General features: G+C 44.5%; 1 protein-coding gene across 4 annotated transcripts in view; it reads right to left on the reverse strand.

The window, feature by feature from the left end:
* Positions 1 to 1,099: 1,099 nt before the first annotated feature.
* LOC137636270 (serine-rich adhesin for platelets-like) overlaps positions 1,100 to 19,501 on the reverse strand; it is a 66,001-nt gene continuing 47,599 nt past the window's right edge. For 3 of the 4 annotated variants that reach the window (XR_011043019.1, XR_011043018.1, XR_011043020.1), the window contains exons 2-3: positions 7,441 to 7,570; positions 1,100 to 3,099 (exon numbers count right to left, since the gene is read on the reverse strand). The gene's annotated coding sequence lies outside the window, so the exon portion shown is untranslated. The remainder of the gene's footprint in view (positions 3,100 to 7,440; positions 7,571 to 19,501) is intronic. The other variant, XR_011043021.1, reaches the window with a different exon arrangement.

Genomic DNA, 19,501 nt, shown 5'->3' on the forward strand with positions numbered 1-19,501 from the left:
ATTATTGAATCTTTAAGTAATAGATAGCAAAGTTTTTTATGATGGACACCATAGCAAGTATAGGAATGTAATATCTAGTGTTCCTCATGGTAGTGTTCTTGGTCCATAACTTTTAATACTATATACACATGTTTGGCCTAGAAAACAAGCTCATTGCATATGCAGATGATGCTACTCTCTTTGTATCAATTCCATCTCAAGAATGTAGATCTGGGGTTAATGAATCCCTTAATAGAGTTATAGCCAAAATTAGTTCAAGGTGCAAATTATGGGACATGAAGTTGAACCGTAACAAAACTCAATGTATGATTGTAAGAAGGTCTAGGACAGTGGCTCCTCAACATCTGGATCTCAGCACTGTTAATGAGTTTTTTAACTATGTAAGGCTTAAAATTTTAGGTGATTCTTAATAGCAAATTTACATCTGAGAAACACATTAGGTCTGTCTCTTCTTCAGTTACACAAAAAATTAGCTTACTGAGGAAGTCTTTCAAGATTTTCGGTGATCAATCGATTCTGAAGCGTGTTTTAATTCTTTCATTTTAAATTTTTCAAGTACTGTTTTCCTGTCTGGTCTTCAGGTGCTGAATCCAATCTTAACTTAATGGACAGGAACTTACAATCTATCAAATTCTTTTTTTCTTATCTATATATCAATCTCTGGCACCATCGTTGCATAAGATTTTTCATAATTCTGACCATCCTTTGCATTCAGATCTTCCTGACAGCACCATCCTGTTCGTACTACTAGATATGAAGTTAATTCTAATCGTGATGCGTTCTCCATCATAAGGTTCAATATACGCAGTGTTGTCACAGTTTTATTCCAGCTGTGACCATGTTGTGGAATGATCTTCCTAATCGGGTACTGTTCTCAAATCGGTGGAACTTCAAAAGTTCAAACTTGCAAGGAAGGCTTTTTTTGTTGAACAGGCTGACATAAGTCTCTTTTTATAGTTTATTCATGAAAGATCTATTTTCAAATGTTGTTACTGTTCTTAAAATATTTAATTTCAATTGTTCATTACTTCTCTTGTAGTTTATTTCCTTTCTAGGCTATTTTTCCTTGTGCTTATAGCTTCGTGCTTTTCCAACTAGGATTGTAGCTTAGCTAGTAATGATGATAATAATAATAATAAAGTTTGTTTGTAGTTATTATAGACTAAGGTTTAAAATACAGCACTGCGATTTCCTCAGCTGATTTCTAGTTTTAGCAGACAACATTATCGCATTCTTAAAAATGCGCACATACGGATAACAGAGTATTGTTTATATAATATCTTAATGTATTCAAAATATCTTCATAATGAATATTACTTTAGCATCAATATGTTATAGCATTCCATAGTTTTCATATAGTTCCTTTATAAATATTATAGGTAATTATTTGACACATGGGGCACGTCTGAGAGAGAGAGAGAGAGAGAGAGAGAGAGAGAGAGAGAGAGAGAGAGAGAGAGAGAGAGAGAGAGAGAGATAAAATGTTTCTCTCTCTCTCTCTCTCTCTCTCTCTCTCTCTCTCTCTCTCTCTCTCTCTCTCTCTCTCTCTCTCAGAGGTGCTTTACAATACATATAGTATATAAAGCAGAAGGAACAGAAATCTTTGTTTCCTTGCAAAGTATCTATCAAATGCTACATTCAAAATAAACTCGTACTTTGCTTAAATCTACGTTCGATCATAGGCCGCGGATGAAACACGTCATTCGATTTTGTCAACCGGTCTCTAGATTTAGTCGACAAACTTCTACGTCTTGGTTCGTGTTTTATTTGGCCATTTGGAACTCAAAATTTTACGTCTTGATTCGTGTTTTATTTGGCCATTTGGAACTCAGAAATTTTACGGCTTGATTCGTGTTTTATTTGGCCATTTGGAACTCAAAATTTTACGGCTTGATTCGTGTTTTATTTGGACATTTGGAACTCAGAAATTTTACGTCTTGATTCGTGTTTTATTTGGCCATTTGGAACTCAGAAATTTTACGGCTTGATTCGTGTTTTATTTGGCCATTTGGAACTCAAAATTTTACGGCTTGATTCGTGTTTTATTTGAACATTTGGAACTCAAACTTTTACGTCTTGATTCGTGTTTTATTTGGTCATTTGGAACTCAAAATTTTACGTCTCGATTCGTGTTTAATTTGGCCATTGGGAACTCAAACTTCTACGTCTTGATTCGTGTTTTATTTGGCCATTTGGAACTCAGAAATTTTACGTCTTGATTCGTGTTTTATTTGGCCATTTGGAACTCAAAATTTTACGTCTCGATTCGTGTTTTATTTGGCCATTTGGAACTCAAAATTTTACGTCTTGATTCGTGTTTTTTGCCAATATTTTAATACTGTACATTATTTTCTGCCAATTTCAAATGCTAATTTTCAAGTGCTTTGACTTGCGCTTTTTAACATTATGCTCTATTTGGCGATTTAAAGCTCAATTTAAAGCTCTGAATTTCTCGTTTTCACCAATGTCGTAACAACATTGCCAGACATACTAGTTGTAGTCACGGTCATAAGTTGACGAGTATCTGTGTATGGCTCAGGAAATATTAAAAGTAAAAAGCTAAACGGACCCGGGTAAGCCATTTTTAAAATCTCAAAAAGGATCCTTCTTCAACTTGAACACATAGATAGAAATTACTAGAGATAGTAACAGAACACTTTAGGTTGAAAGACCTGGATCCTAGGAAAGGACAAACCAATCAATAATGAATAAATGAATACCTATAATCAATCATAGTTCATGCAATATAACCACTCGGTCATTGAGCAGAATACGGACAACTTCCATGCAAGTAAGAACTCATTTTCTCAAAATAACTTGAGAATTACCATTGAATTACCAAACGTTAGGGCCATCATGCATTACTCATGCGCATAGTGAATTAATATAAAAGATTTATAATGATGACTTTCGATCAAAGGGATTAACCGGTGATGAAGTATGGGACAGAAGTAGATGGAGAACGCTGGCCAGAAACATCGACCCCACATAGAAGTGGGAAAGAAGAAGATAGTGGTCATGTAGCAGCACCGTCTATTGTTTCTTGAAAGATTAATCTTCGGTGATGTCGGTCTTCAACTTCCTACGCACGTCGATAATCTGGAAAAGAAAATAAATTATTCTAGTGCTTTTAAGAATGTTCTAAAATAATACAGATGTGGAGAGATTTTAAAATAAGCATTTTATATATATTTCAAATTCCATTCAACAAGTGGACTTTTTCATACATTTAAAAGCAATATACATTACTAAACTTGCATATTTTTAATAATACCTTAATAATTCTGAGTCTATTTACATAATTCTGAACTTTTGAATGCATCAATCTTTATACAAACAGGTCATTTAATTATTTAAAGTTTAACTTGTCTGCCAATTCATCTTTATTTCATATGAAATCTATCATGTAAGTTGTAAAGTCCAGAATAATAATAACTGAAAATTCTAACATTCTGGGATAAGCATTACACTCTCCATTCAAAAGGCAATAACGTACGGTACTGTACAATGAATTACATTACACCCTTTTGTATCTTGGATATGATAACCATAATCTAGATTCAAATCCTAAAGGTTTAAATTAAATGCGGACCACAATAGTTACACCTTGGTAATGAATCAGTGTTTCATAGTATACAAGCCATAATTTTCTTCATGTATTTAGAAATGAAGCCACATGACAGAATTTCCCAGCCAATAAATAACGAAATAAATTGGGATAAGTATAACCAAGGCGTGAATACACACTTCAAAAATTGAAGAGCTGCAGAGGTACCAATCTGTAGTGGGTCTGACTAAGGAGAATGAATCACTGTGGGAGTTCCCTATCGGAAATATAGACATGAAAATTAAATCAACAACTTTTTTGTAGCGAAACGTTGCAACGACGATGTTAGGGTTGCTCATTCGCACCCTTATCTACTCGTTGTATGTTGGTTATGTCATTGTTAGAAAACTATTGCTTGTTCCTCATCGGCCCGTTTATTTTCGAAGTCAGAATAGGTTTGGTCTGGCTGGCTCCTGGGGCTTTATGCATACTGTTAGATACATCTTAGCGTACACACCCAAGTTGCTCCGATTTACCAATAGCAGTGGGTGTCGGATCTATCGCAGTTTGTGCATTCGTGTTTGGTGGTTGTTATTAATTGTGAGTGAACGGAGACATAATAGACGGCAAACTTTTAACCCTTTTACCCCCAAAGGACGTACTGGTACGTTTCACAAAACTCATCCCTTTACCCCCATGGACGTACCGGTACGTCCTTGCAAAAAACTGCTATTTAAATTTTTTTTTGCAAATATTTGACAATTTTTTGAGAAACCTCAGGCATTTTCCAAGAGAATGAGACCAACCTGACCTCTCTATGACGAAAATTAAGGCTGTTAGAGCAATTAAAAAAATATATACAGTACTGCAAAATGTGCTTGAAAAAATATAACCCCCTGGGCGTTAAGGGTTGGAAATTTCCAAATAGCCTGGGGGTAAAAGGGTTAAAGAAAGAGGGAAACTTGCTCTATCCTGTAGGGTTCAGAAGAGTGAGCATAATACTAAAGGCTTCCGTATAATGACACTCATGACGAGATCTAACAAGACCTTTACAATTTTGAAATGTATGGACTTTGGTGAAGCGATCACTTGGAGGAAGGCCTTGTCTATCACTACTGAAGATATGGGAAACTATGTTGCATTTACCTAACACAAATCTTCATTAATACCTTACAAAAAGACTTAATAATCTATTTATTCCCCACAATTGCAACCGATTCCTCAAACCAGAAGCTAGCATTCCAGTTTCCTCGAGTTCATATCGTGGAGAACTTCCAGCCATTTTATGCTCTTATGAATTCATGGTTATTTCTGTGTCATTTCTAGTTATGACCCATCCTAATTCCATACACCATCATGCACTCATGGGACCTTCCTCGTAGTATGGCAAATATTTGTTCATCTCGCTTCCAATGACAGAGGTACGACTACTGAAAGGTTTTGAAAAATATCCACAATGACATCCCTTCTACAATCTTCTGTTATCTTCACCTCATATGACCTATCACCACATGTAACCAACATTCTCAAGGAAAACAGAGGTTGTAGCAATTAAATTCTGTATCTTCATATCCCGGTAACATAAGCACCTCGAGAAAGATTGTCATATTCATGCATGAAGATCCATCAAATTTAATTGATAGATTTTGGAATAAGGTGAATCCTTGCTCCTCATACCATCATCTATCATTTACTATTTCTAAGGGTAGGGAAACAGTTGTTGTGGCTAACTGTATCAAAACCTGCCACTCTTTTTCTAACTGAGTATCAGTGAATCAAAATTTCCCCTGCGATATGATTGCCCAAGTTAAACATGCACAACTGTATCTCATCAATGGTTTCCTCTGTATTCATACTTGATACCTGCTAATTCCAAGGGTATCCAACACTGAATTTCTACCAACCAGGATGCAAGGTCTAGAAAAGTTCATATAGCAATCAAGGAGTTACAAACGGACAATGGATCTTCTATCCCTACATATCAGGGATCCCCTAGGACATCTCAATACATAAATCTCATCGTTTGAGGGAGACATATTTCCTTCGAATGTTCATTTTCTGTTCCCTTTTAGCTGAATATCTGGTCAACAAAGGACAGTGTTTTGGGATTAGCCAAACAACAGTGATCATTTTGTAATACATTCTATGAGCAATGGGTCAATTCTGATGTTCCTTCTATAAACAATTTAAAAAGCAATTCTGGTATTCCTTCCTCAGACAACTACGAAAACTGAGCTGGCATTTCATTTACAAACAGCTGTGCGAAGTGGGATTCCTTTTGTTATAATATCAGTACCAGCCGAACTCGATTGAGTCCCTTGTCAGGATGGGAGGAACGTAGAGAGGAGAGGTCCCCTTTTCTGTTTCACTTGTTTGATGTCGGCTACCCCCCAAAATTGGGGGAAGTGCCTTGGTATATGTATGTATAATACTGTATCACATTATAAAATTGACCTGCACTTGGATATAACCACTTCCACTCTCTCTAAAGTCATAAAGTACTACAAAACAGAGTTTCCATATCACCTATGGAACCTATTTAGGAATTAGTGTTCTTTTTTTCTTGAAAACCATCACCATTTTTATTCTAAAAAGGTATTAAGATAAAAACCAGCCCATTGACGAAGGTCCTCTATTAAATACGCCACAAATGCGCACAAGATTTCCGTTAAGACGTAGAACCTGAAGCTCTTCATAAGTTTAAGATGCAACTGCTTGTTTCAAGGTCCTCTAACTATAATCACCATATGTTGAACCCTGTTTACCAACTGTCCTAGAATCCATATTGCCGCAAGATGATCTGTTTACCTTCCTATCTGTAATTTTCTAATAAGTTACAATTCCAAAGGTTTCAATTTTCTACTTGTGGGCTTCCTATTCCAAGGAACAGTATCATTGGCTCCGTGTGAACATGTATTCTCACTGTATGACACTGATGATGATAACAGAAACTATGTTAGTTGCATTAATGGTAAGAAAAAATATCCTTATAGTTTTCCCCATATGGAAAGAGAGAAAAAGGGATAAAAAACTGTTGCCTATCACTACACAACCTATGAAATTCGTGACATTCACATTAAAAAGAAAACCAAAAGAAAGCATGAATGGGATAATCTGTTCTCAAAACTAAAGTTACAGACCAAAGGTGCTGTGGCCTGAGTGATAACGTCTCTGCCTGGCGTTTGCCAGTCGGGGGGTTCGAGTCCCACTCAGACTCGTTAGTGCCATTAGTGTCTGCAACCTTACCATCCTTGTGAGCTAAGTTTGGGGGGTTTGGGGGAGCCTATAGGTCTATCTGCTGAGTCATCAGCAGCCACTGCCTGGCCCTCCCTGGTCCTAGCTTGGCTGGAGAGGAGGCTTGGGCGCTGATCATATAATATATGGTCAGTCTCTAGGCCATTGTCCCGATTCCTTGGGCAATGTCACTGTCCCTTGCCTCGGCCATTCATGAGCGACCTTTAAACCAGACTATCTAAACAGCCAGAGAGAGCAAAGGCCTATTGTAATAAGGAAAAAATTCTTGGACTTTTATATTTTCAAATTTCTTTTTTAACCCTTTAACCCCCAGGCTATTTGGAAATTTCCAACCCTTAACCCCCAGGGGATTATTTTTTTCCCAGCACATTTTGCAGTATATTTTTTTTTTAATTGCTCTAACAGCCTTAATTTTTGTCATAGAGAGGTCAGGTTGGTCTCATTCTCTTGGAAAATGCCTGAATTTTCTCAAAAAAATTATCAAAAATATGAAAAAAAAAATTTTATAGCATTTTTTGCAAGGACGTACCGGTACGTCCATGGGGGTAAAGGGATGGCTTTTGTGAAACGTACCAGTACGTCCTTTGGGGGTAAAAGGGATAATATAGGAAAGGTATTAACAAATTAAATATACCTACATTGCGTAAGGACTCCTTCTTGAAGCGAGACTTCCATCATGTCTTCCATTGCGTGTAGTGACTAAGCTGTTTGTGGACGGACAAAACACTGCCTTCTTTGCTTCTAAATACTCCTTAAAAGCAGAGCGAGCTGAAAAAAAAATATAACAGGGTAAGCAAATATGCTGTTTAGGACTTTGATGAAGTTCAAATCTGATTAGACTTCATTTATCAATGGATTTAAATTTAAATTAATAAAATCAGAAATATTTAAAATAATTGTATTTTTCCTACCTATAAAAACCAGAGTCTTTAGATAGAGTATGCTTTCAGATTAGCTGTTGAAATTCATAGCGAGGTGTCAGTAGTTACTGAAGGATTGCAGGGACGCCCCACCCCTTAGCCGGTACACTGAATAACCGCTGATCTTCGCCTAGAACTTGCCGGGTGGTTGAGGCGAGCAAGTGAGGTGGTGAGCAATCGAAAATGGGCGAGATGGCGCGGGAATCCTAGCAGGTGAGGTAGCACTCCCGCAGGTGTGAGCAATTGAGGGTATGTGATGGGGTGATATTGCAGATGTTTGAGTGCGATGGCACTCCTTTAACCCTTTTACCCCCACCATAAGGTTAAATTTTTTACCCCCACCATAAGGTTAAATTTCGAGCACATTTTGTTATATATTTTTTTCAAATTGCTCTAACAGCCTTAATTTGTGTCATAGCGAGGTCAGGTTGGTCTTATTCTCTTGGAAAATGCCTGAATTTTCTCAAAAATATATCAAAAATATGAAAACATGACAAATTCGAAGATAATTTGTATTTTTCCTAACCATACAAACCTTAGCTATTTACAAAGGGTTATTACTTTTAGCGTAGCTGAAATGGCGAGCCATTAGAATTTAACGAGGTATATTACCCCCGCGCTAGTTAGCGGGGGGGTAGGGGAGTGGTAGCTAGCTACCCCTCCTCCCCCTCACACACAGGTGAATACTCACTTTCACTTAAGAGGTAGGACTTGTCTTGGGGGACAGGGCTGGCGGGCAAATATGTGTAAATAGCTAAGGTTTGTATGGTTAGGAAAAATACAAATTATCTTCGAATTTGTCATTTGTTCCGTAACCGAAATACAAACCACGCTATTTACAAAGGGTGACTTATCCCTTAGGAAGGGTGGAAAGTCCCCAGCCATACTGGCTTTGGCTTTACCCGGGGACTCAGAATCCGAGTGAGTCGCACTCGAGAAAAGGAGTCCCTGCACCTCACAAGTTCCTTGCTCCGCAAGGAACCATGTGGCCTACGTAAGCTTGTGTGTGAAGGAAGAAGTGTGACCCGTCTTAGGCAGTTGACCTGGAGTTCCAGAAGGAACTCTGGGTTAGGACGTTCCCAATACCACCTCGTCAGGGTATGGGGGACGCGACAGTATTGACTCAATACTCGGAACACAAGGAAGCATGGTTTACCTGCAGAGGTTCGAGGTCAGCTATGCAGAGACCAGGATGCTGCTTCCCCGTAGAGGGGATGATGAAGAAAGAAGTAAGGGCCAGACATACTTCTTTCGTTCATGCAGACTAAAACCTGATAACAATGCCCTCAACCTTCTGCTACCTGTCCAAAAAGGAGCCTGAGGTTAGACCAGCTGTTGTGTAGCCACCACAGAGCGATAGAAAACGTATCGAGACTCCTGTGGGTCACGCCCTGCAGGAAGCGGGCTGCGAAGGTCATCAGACGCTTCCAGACTCCAGCTTGTAGCACCTGCGTCACAGAGTAGTATTACTCGAAGGCGAGGGACGTTGCGATGTATCCAACATTGTGCTGTAGGGCAACGTGACGGGGGAGGGTCTGAAGACAGGTCGAGATGAATGTCCTTGACTCCGGGCTGAAGAGGTATACTGGTGACTCTCCCCCCATGTCCTCCTTGTGTTCCCAAATCGGCTGCAACTGAGGCCAAACTGCAGCTGTTCCCAGCGCTAACCTCTCGATTCCTTACTGGCAAGAAAGAGAAGGTCTTGGGACATCAGACACAGAATGGAGACTCGAAATCTTGAATGAATCGGACCGAAGGGTCGGGACCCTCAGATTCTGAGTCTAGCCAACAACTCGGGAGCGAGCCTGAATGTTGCCTTCCCCTCTTCCTTAGAAAGGGGGGAGTAGTAAGAGACCAAGAAGATTGCTTACACACTGGCCGTGGCCAGAGTGAGCAGAAGACCCAAGGCGGAATACAATCCGAGGCCTGTCGTAAAAGGGTCTTGAGAAGATCTCTTAAAGGACTAAAAGTCCGAGCCATGCTCCAAGTTGGAGGTCTTCCTCCGACTAGGGCAGGGACGATCGTAGCTTCGCATGAGCGAGGATAGATCCAGCGGGCAGGAAAAAGTTATTCCTTTAAGCCTGAAGGTCAGGGAAAGGCTGGGCGACAGGCTTCATTGCCGAGAGCGGAAAGGAGTTTCCTCCCGCCGAAAGGCAATAAGACCGTTATTGCTGGAGAAGAGGCCTCACGGGAAGAGGTATATCTCCCACAGCACCAACCACCTTAGACTCTTCACTTTGCCTGGGAGACCCCTGTGGATGACTATCGCAGATGACGCGACCTCCGTACCGCGACTGTAGCGGGTTGTCTCTTCTAGAGGAGGAAGCGTAGTGTCTCCAGGCATGAAGCCGAAGCGACGCCCCGGTTCGGGAGAGATGTCGTAGTGTGGTTGCTTGAGTAGTTTGCGCCGTGGGAGAAGCTCTCCCGGGAGTTCCGTCAGGGGAAGCAGAGGGTCCAGAAACCGTTCTGCGCATAGTCCCAGTGGAGCTCTCCCATTGAAAGGTTGACAGACAACCTGGTTTTGTTGAGACCCATTGTCCGCAATCAAAAAGGAGGGAAGACGCAGGCGTCGAAGTTGTCCCACCATCACCGGAATGCATCTTGCCAGAGTCTCGGGGTCTGAGACTGGGGGGAAGACTAGCGGAAGCTTGAGGTTCCAAGGTGTCGCGATCAGGTCCCCCAGACCAGCACTTGCTGGTTACCCAAGGTCAAAGACCCCTAGGTACACTCTCTCTATGAGGCTCTGCTCGGATAGTCTGAGAGAAACATTCCCCTGCCTGGAATGAGAGAGCCGATGGTGGAATTGAGAGAATCTCAATCATCCCGGTATCTCTACGGCAAGATGTGAAGGTGTGAAAATGCGTCCCCTGCTGGTTAGAATGAAGTCGACGCGCAACGGGGCGACTTGGCAGGAGCTGTAGGATCTGAAGAGGGGCCAGACTAAGGCCCTTAAGCCTGCCTGAATGATGGAGAGGTATCCTTCAGGTCTTGACCATAGGCCTGGACCGGAACATGCCCCCCCCCCCCTTTCCTTGACGAGTCCGAGAACCGCATCAAGAATGTGGGGAAAGGACGAGAATATCCACTACCATCAAGAGGCTCCATAGGTCAACACCCATTGCAGGTTTAATAGTTCCGCTGGTCCCATAGGGCCAGGGAGTCCGGTTAAACATTGCCTGAAGCCACCGGAACTTGGATCGCCCCACATGGAACTTATCCTGAGGCGACCGTTCGGACTATAGACGGGTCAATGAGGAAAGAAGAACTAGGAAACGTTCCAAGGTAGGGCTGAAAGCTCTGCTTGACTGAGAACAGGTACTGCGACTCTCCTCAGTCTTGCCACAGTCAACCGAAAGGAAGGCTCGGAGGATGTGGTAACAGAATCTGGCGTCCCCAGGTGGTCACCCATCTAAGTACCGACGTTGCTTAACCTCGCTGGACGGACGAGAAGCGGGGTTTCCAATGTGGTAAGGCGGTTGACTCAATATCATGGCCAGATACTCCAGATGTTGAGGCAGAGGAAGAGAAGGCTCCAAGCAAAATACCATGAGCCCACACTCATGGTCAGCATCCGGAAGCTTGTCCCGGCGCTGAAGAAGGTCAAAACCCGAGCCTACCGGAGTTGACCAGCCCTCCAAACAGTAGAGGAGGCGGAAGCCTGCACCTGAGCGGCCAAGAGGAAGGCAGGGAGAGTTCTCTGGGGAAACAAACCTGCTATGCCACGGCGGGATAGCCACACTGCATCATAAGCAGGAATACTTGCAATCTAGGCTGAATTCGACGAGCATCCTGGAAGATGGATGGAATGGAAACTGAAAGTACCCGTCCTTCCGATCCAGGGTTAAAGGAGTCCTGTGCCTCGTTACCAGTCTGATCGATTCTGCTGGTCTACGCTGGCCGAAGTTTGTTCGACAAACTTGATCAGGGCTGAGAGGTCGACTATGGACATCCCCTCTCAGATCCTTCCTTACAAGAAAGGATCGACTGAGGGGGCCGGGGGTGAAGCCGTCGATGATCCTAAGGAAGACCTTCGCCTAAGGTATGGATCATTCTGCCCAACCGGGCAACTCTGCTGATGCTATGGCATAGAGGTTCAGAGACACTGAATTCGCTGACAGAGACGGCAGGCGCGATATCCTTGGCTACTCACAGAGATTGTGCGGGAATGGGCATCGGGAAGCTGTCATTCGGATGAGTAACCTTAAGCATCCTCCCAGCGAAAAAACCTGCAATCCTAGAGTTCGTGAAATCCTTTTAGGACTATGCCCCCCCGGGGGAGTCTCCCGTGCCATCTGTTCCTGACAGGAGGAAACTGCAATTGGACACCTTGTCCCAGTTGTCGTAGCCGATAACTTAGGCCGACGTGGTTGAAAGAAAAGGGCGCTGGAGCCCTGCAGAGTCTGGAAGAAAGCGCCTTGGAGGAGTGAAACCGGAAGTCGATTTACTCCGCACAGCAGCTGTCTAAGTCTCTGTCCTTGGGCACAGACAAAACTCTTCTCAAGGATGGAAGGGTGTCTGAGGTCGTCGACCTCCACAGATGAGACACCCGAAGGAAGCCTTCAGTCAGCGCGTCCAGATGGTACAACATCGAGCTTGTCCGCAAGTAGATACTTAACGACGAAAGGCCAAGGTGCCTGAGCTCGAGAGGAGGAAAGTACCCTTGATCTTCCTGTAGCTTCCTTGAACCAAACCTCGGGCCGTAACCGAGGAGGGAAAGAACCTGGTAAGCTCCCAGAGGAAGAGGTAAGCAGTCACCCCTTGTCCGATGGAGAAATCTTGAACGGAAAGCCCCCCCCGCCAAAAATCCTTCCAGGGCGGGAGAAGGAGAGAGTACTCGTGCAGGAGAGGGGACCCTCGAGACAGACCTCTTGGGAACCAACTTCGCCCTGGGGGAAGTCACCACGAAGTCCACTCCTCTCTTTCTCTTCAGCGTAGGAGAGACAGCCGCTGGTTTGTTACCCTGGCCGGCGAGTGCTGGTTTCATAACCCTCATTAACGCCCGTGCCAGCGGACCAAACCATGTCTGCTGCTCCAAGGACACAGAGTCCGAAATCCTCGCTAAGGTGAAAGGGATCGGGCGATCCTTTGGAGTGGACACGACGGTACCTGCCTGAAAAGAAGGTGGGGAAGAATGCTGTACTGACCTGTCTTCGTCCTGCCCTACCAACCTGTGCTTGGATGGAGGTGATCCCGAGTGCCGTCTAGGAGCACGCGTCCCTGCTGCTACCACCGGCTGTGGAATTCGCCGCGAACTATGGTCGCGCGAGGGCGAACGGTCGCGCGAGTGCACAGGTGAGCGGTCGCGCGGGCGCGCAGGCGAGCGGTCGCGCGGGCGCGCAGGCGAGCGATCGCGCGGGCGCGCAGGTGAGTGGGCGTGAGGGTGGGCAGGTAAATGAACACGTGTTCGAGGCGACGAACGCAAGCGATGGCGTGACGGCGAGGGATCGTGCTGCCGCGTAGGTGAAGAAGATTGCTGGCGATAATGACCGCGTGATGGTAAGCGATGGCGAGCAGCATGTGTAGGTGAATGATCGCGTGATAGAGTGCGATGGTGATCAGCATCCGCAAGAGGGCGAGCGTTCAGGGTTGTGCGATGAGGAGCAGCATGCGTAAGCGGGCAATCGTGCAGGGTTGTGCGATGGCGAGCAGCATGCGCAGGTGAATGATCGCGTGAAAGGGTGCGATGGTGATCAGCATCCGCAGGAGGGCGATCGTTCAGGGTTGTGCGATGAGGAGCAGCATGCGTAAGCCGGCGATCGTGCAGGGTTGTGCGATGGCGAGCAGCATGCGCAGGTGAATGATCGCGTGAAAGGGTGCGATGGTGATCAGCATCCGCAGGAGGGCGATCGTTCAGGGTTGTGCGATGAGGAGCAGCATGCGTAAGCGGGCGATCGTGCAGGGTTGTGCGATGGCGAGCAGCATGCGCAGGTGAATGATCGCGTGAAAGGGTGCGATGGTGATCAGCATCCGCAGGAGGGCGATCGTTAAGGGTTGTGCGATGAGGAGCAGCATGCGTAAGCGGGCGATCATGCAGGGTCGTGCGATCAGCATCCGCAGTTGAGGGTTGCGCGATGGCGATCAGCATCCGCAGTTGAGGGTCGCGCGATGGCGATCAGCATCCGCAGTTGAGGGTCGCGCGATGGCGATCAGCATCCGCAGTTTGAGGGTCGCGCGATGGCGATCAGCATGCGCAGGTGAGCTAGTAGCTGGCGAACCATGTTCCTTCAGAAGTGTTGGAGAACGTTTGCGTGCCAGCTGTAACACACGTGGGCGATCCGGAGATCGCTGACGAGCTGATGATCGCTGACGAGCTGATGATCGCTGGCGAGCTGATGATCGCTGGCGAGCTGATGATCGCTGGCGAGCTGATGATCGCTGGCGAGCTGATGATCGCTGACGAGCAGAAGGCTACGCGTGGATGCCTGCGCAAAGAAGAAGAGTCCTAGACCCCGACCTGAACCGAAGTTCTAGATCGCGAGGGCGAACGTGGGCGCACAGGGCACGTAACAGGAACCGCAGGGAAGATCATCTTGAAAGCGCTGACGAACAGGAGAGCGCTGATGAGCAGAAGGGCGCGCAGGGAAACCCTGACACGCAAGGGAAGAACCCCCGTGGGGGCAACCCTTTGCCCCGAAGGGATCGTTGTCCGCGGGGAGAATGATGTCCGTCGGAAGACAGCTGTCCGTCGGGCAGACCGTTGTCCGTCGGGAAGACCGTTGCCCGTCGGAAGACGAGATCAGACTGCTGTCCATCTGCACCAAGGCGGAAGATCGAGAAAAAGGAGTTGTAGGCTGCAAACGGAGATCCAAAAGGGCGCCTCAAGCACCCTTATAGGGAGATGAGAGGCCCTTACGACGAGGCGGACGGAGGGCCTTACGGCGAGGGAGGCCAACAGCAACAGAAGAAAACCTCCGAAGAGGAGTCTCTATGAGTGTACTCTCTCGCGAACGAAAGAGAAACACTTCGTGGAAGAGACTGGTCAGCCAGTGACCTAAAAGGAGCAATCCTCCGAAGAGGAGCTCCTGCAGTTGCCCAGCCCCTTGAGCGAAACTGCAGGTGCGACCGCTCAGCACCAAGAGCATAGTCGCACGAAAAAAAAGGCAAGAGAAGAACCCCCCAAAAGGAGAAAAACTCAAGCCTGGACAGGAAAAACTTCCCTCGGAAGGAAAGTTATCCGCCCAAGGAGGCAAGCCTCCTGACTGTTCTAAAATGAACTGGAGAGCTGTCCGTCGACACGGGAGTACTACGTGGTGGCCTAACTGCCGAGGCCTCCACGTAGATATCGTACACTACACACACACATCTGAAAAGGAAACTTACTTATTTCTATACTCAAATATATATACAAACATGAAAACATGTTTACATATATATTGAGTAAAAGAAAAGTAAGCGATTAAGTAAAGACAAAACAGACAATGGCTGCCAAGCGAGGACCAAGACAGAGACGTCTGTCACAGTCCGAGCCAAAAGTTAAAGTGAGTATTCACCTGTGTGTGAGGGGGAGGAGGGGTAGCTAGCTACCACTCCCCTACCCCCCCCGCTAACTAGCGCGGGGGTAATATACCCTCGTTAAATTCTAATGGCTCGCCATTTCAGCTACGCTAAAAGTAATAACCCTTTGTAAATAGCGTGGTTTGTATTTCGGTTACGGAACAAAAAAAATTTTATAGCATTTTTTTGCAAGGACGTACCGGTACGTCCATGGGGGTAAAGGAATGGCTTTTGTGAAACGTACCAGTACGTCCTTTGGGGGTAAAAGGGTTAAGAACAATCATGAACAGGTGAGGTGGGGCTCATTTAGAAGTGCGTGATCCGATGCGTTGGCACTCAAGTAGGAGCACTCAATTGTGAACAGATGAGAGGAAACTGACTCATGAGTGCACAACTGCGAACAGCAAAAGTGGTGAGGAAACTGACTTATGAGTGCACAACTGCGAACAGCAAAAGTGGTGAGGAAACTGACTTATGAGTGCACAATTGCGAACAGCAAAAGTGGTGAGGAAACTGACTTATGAGTGCACAATTGCGAACAGCAAAAGTGGTGAGGAAACTGACTTATGAGTGCACAACTGCAAACAGCAAAAGTGGTGAGGAAACTGACTTATGAGTACACAATTGCGAACAGCAAAAGTGGTGAGGAAACTGACTTATGAGTGCACAACTGCAAACAGCAAAGGCGGTGAGGAAACTGCCTTATGAGTGCACAATTGCGAACAGCAAAGGCGGTGAGGAAACTGACTTATGAGTGCACAACTGCGAACAGCAAAAGTGGTGAGGAAACTGACTTATGAGTGCACAATTGCGAACAGCAAAAGTGGTGAGGAAACTGACTTATGAGTGCACAACTGCGAACAGCAAAAGTGGTGAGGAAACTGACTTATGAGTGCACAACTGCGAACAGCAAAAGTGGTGAGGAAACTGACTTATGAGTGCACAACTGCAAACAGCAAAAGTGGTGAGGAAACTGCCTTATGAGTACACAATTGCGAACAGCAAAAGTGGTGAGGTAACTGACTTATGAGTGCACAACTGCAAACAGCAAAAGTGGTGAGGAAACTGACTTATGAGTGCACAACTGCGAACAGCAAAAGTGGTGAGGAATCTGACTTATGAGTGCACACCTGCGAACAGCAAAAGTGGTGAGGAAACTGACTTATGAGTGCACACCTGCGAACAGCAAAAGTGGTGAGGAAACTGACTTATGAGTGCACAATTGCGAACAGCAAAAGTGGTGAGGAAACTGACTTATGAGTGCACACCTGCGAACAGCAAAAGTGGTGAGGAAACTGACTTATGAGTGCACAACTGCGAACAGCAAAAGTGGTGAGGAAACTGACTTATGAGTGCACACCTGCGAACAGCAAAAGTGGTGAGGAAACTGACTTATGAGTGCACACCTGCGAACAGCAAAAGTGGTGAGGTAACTGACTTATGAGTGCACAATTGCGAACAGCAAAAGTGGTGAGGAAACTGACTTATGAGTGCACAACTGCGAACAGCAAAAGTGGTGAGGAAACTGACTTATGAGTGCACAACTGCGAACAGCAAAAGTGGTGAGGAAACTGACTTATGAGTGCACAACTGCGAACAGCAAAAGTGGTGAGGAAACTGACTTATGAGTGCACAATTGCAAACAGCAAAAGTGGTGAGGAAACTGACTTATGAGTGCACAACTGCGAACAGCAAAAGTGGTGAGGAAACTGACTTATGAGTGCACAACTGCAAACAGCAAAAGTGGTGAGGAAACTGCCTTATGAGTACACAATTGCGAACAGCAAAAGTGGTGAGGTAACTGACTTATGAGTGCACAACTGCAAACAGCAAAAGTGGTGAGGAAACTGACTTATGAGTGCACAACTGCGAACAGCAAAAGTGGTGAGGAAACTGACTTATGAGTGCACAACTGCGAACAGCAAAAGTGGTGAGGTAACTGACTTATGAGTGCACAACTGCATACAGCAAAAGTGGTGAGGAAACTGCCTTATGAGTACACAATTGCGAACAGCAAAAGTGGTGAGGAAACTGACTTATGAGTGCACAACTGCGAACAGCAAAAGTGGTGAGGAAACTGACTTATGAGTGCACAATTGCGAACAGCAAAAGTGGTGAGGAAACTGACTTATGAGTGCACAATTGCGAACAGCAAAAGTGGTGAGGAAACTGCCTTATGAGTGCACAATTGCGAACAGCAAAAGTGGTGAGGAAACTGACTTATGAGTGCACAATAGAGAAGGATCGTATAAGGTCTCAAAGAATATGAGAGGTAGACATCTCAGGAAGTTTCGCCTTGATGACATAAGAAAGCATCAAGCAACCTTTGATGCATGGGTGAGACAAAACTCTATCTCTGTGAAGGTAGCCCAAGAAATCAGCAATTTTAGTCAAGAAAGGTCTAGAGGAGGAATGACGTTTTGTCTGGCCCCAGCAGCTAATAACTGTTCATTTGGCTTGATTAACTTGACACATAGAACACCGTCTAACTAGTGCTAATTAACTAGAGATTCAGACGAAAAGCCTTCCTGTCTGGAGAACATCCTGAAAGTCTGCGGCCATGAAGCTGAAGCATGTGGAGTCCCTGACGGAGGAGATGAAAATGGAGTTCGTTTTTTTAGTAGATCTGGTCTCTATGGTAACCCATCGTTCTCAGGCCAAAAGGGGCCGATGAGAGTCAAGGACACGTTATACGGTTTCCTCCCTTCGCTGAAAACTGACTTGAGGAGAGAGAAGGGAGGAAATGCATGTCTGAAGGCCCTCCAAATCTTGCGGCGTGGCAGCTGTCCCCGCACTCTGGGGATCCTAAAACAGAAAAAGACGGGGCAATGAAAGTTCAGAGGAGTGGCAAACAGATCAATTATGACTGGCATAAAAACTGCTCAGCATAATGTACCTCAAAACCTCCAAAAATGATCTCATACAACTGATTATTGGAATATCAAAATTACATAAAAACTTCCTTGTCGTATTTAAACTAGTGCAACTCTTTCTCGTGTCTTATTATTTTCTTAATACTCGTCATATGACTCTGAATGCTGCGGGTTCAGATGCTCTCAATTTTTATTAAAAGGAAAAAGATTTCCAGTCGTCATGTCATACCCAGGGCAAACTTCTTTAGGCAGGCCAACCCACATCGCAACATAATCCTGTGATTTCTCTTTTCGAGGATTTGTTGCGGCCCAATGCCAGAAACAGGTTACAGTTTAATGATTAAGACGTTAACAATTAAAAGAAATTCAAGTATACCACAGTAATACAACTGTATATATTTAAGGCAGTGTAATCATTACATCTCCCCAAACCTATGGTCATAGCTAGAAAACTCTAAAAATGCAAAGTGCTTTGCAAATAAGTCCATCTGTATTCATATTTTACTGTCCAGACATCAGCAACGAGAGAAGGAAAATAAAAGAACTGCAGCAACCATACGAAGAGGAAAAGAAGATAATAGGAAACGTTCTGTTTATGGAAGAAAAAATAGAAAAAAGAAAAGAAAGGGATTTTGACGGAGGAAAAATCTATTTCTGGGCGAGGAACCTGTGTCACCCAGTGAAATGCTCCTTAGAGCAACATTCCTAAGACATAATTATTGCTAAATATACCAGAGAAAAAAAGATGCATGGAAGGCCAGGAATAAACCCAGCTCGCTCACTCTAATGAGTGTCGGTACAGTAACTGGGGCGTGTAAGAACCACGACCATAGGTCCCTCACCAGTTACACCTCTCCTTCTTCTTTAGTTTAACCCTTTTACCCCCAGGCTATTTGGAAATTTCCAACCCTTAACCCCCAGGGGGTTATTTTTTTCCCAGCACATTTTGCAGTATATTTTTTTTAAATTGCTCTAACAGCCTTCATTTTTGTCATAGAGAGGTCAGGTTGGTCTCATTCTCTTGGAAAATGCCTGAATTTTCTCAAAAAAATTATCAATATGAAAAAAATAATTTTTATAGCATTTTTTTGCAAGGACGTACCGGTACGTCCATGGGGGTAAAGGGATGGCTTTTGTGAAACGTACCAGTACGTCCTTTAGGGGTAAAAGGGTTAACTAGAATAAAGAAGAAAACTAAAGAGATGCCGATGAAAAGGCGAATCCCTCCGTCCGCCAACTGAACTGAACTGTGCCATGAGCAGGATCATACAATTTTTTCTTTTCCAAATACACTGTCTTGTAAGCAATAGCTGTACGTATTTAAATGGGTGACTCCAGCACAACAGCAAACACAATTAGCAATGGGCATTAAATACACAAAGTATAGTTTAGAACATAGTCTTATCCGATTT

The sequence above is a fragment of the Palaemon carinicauda genome, unplaced genomic scaffold (assembly GCF_036898095.1).
Source record: "Palaemon carinicauda isolate YSFRI2023 unplaced genomic scaffold, ASM3689809v2 scaffold263, whole genome shotgun sequence".
Lineage (NCBI taxonomy): Eukaryota > Metazoa > Arthropoda > Malacostraca > Decapoda > Palaemonidae > Palaemon > Palaemon carinicauda.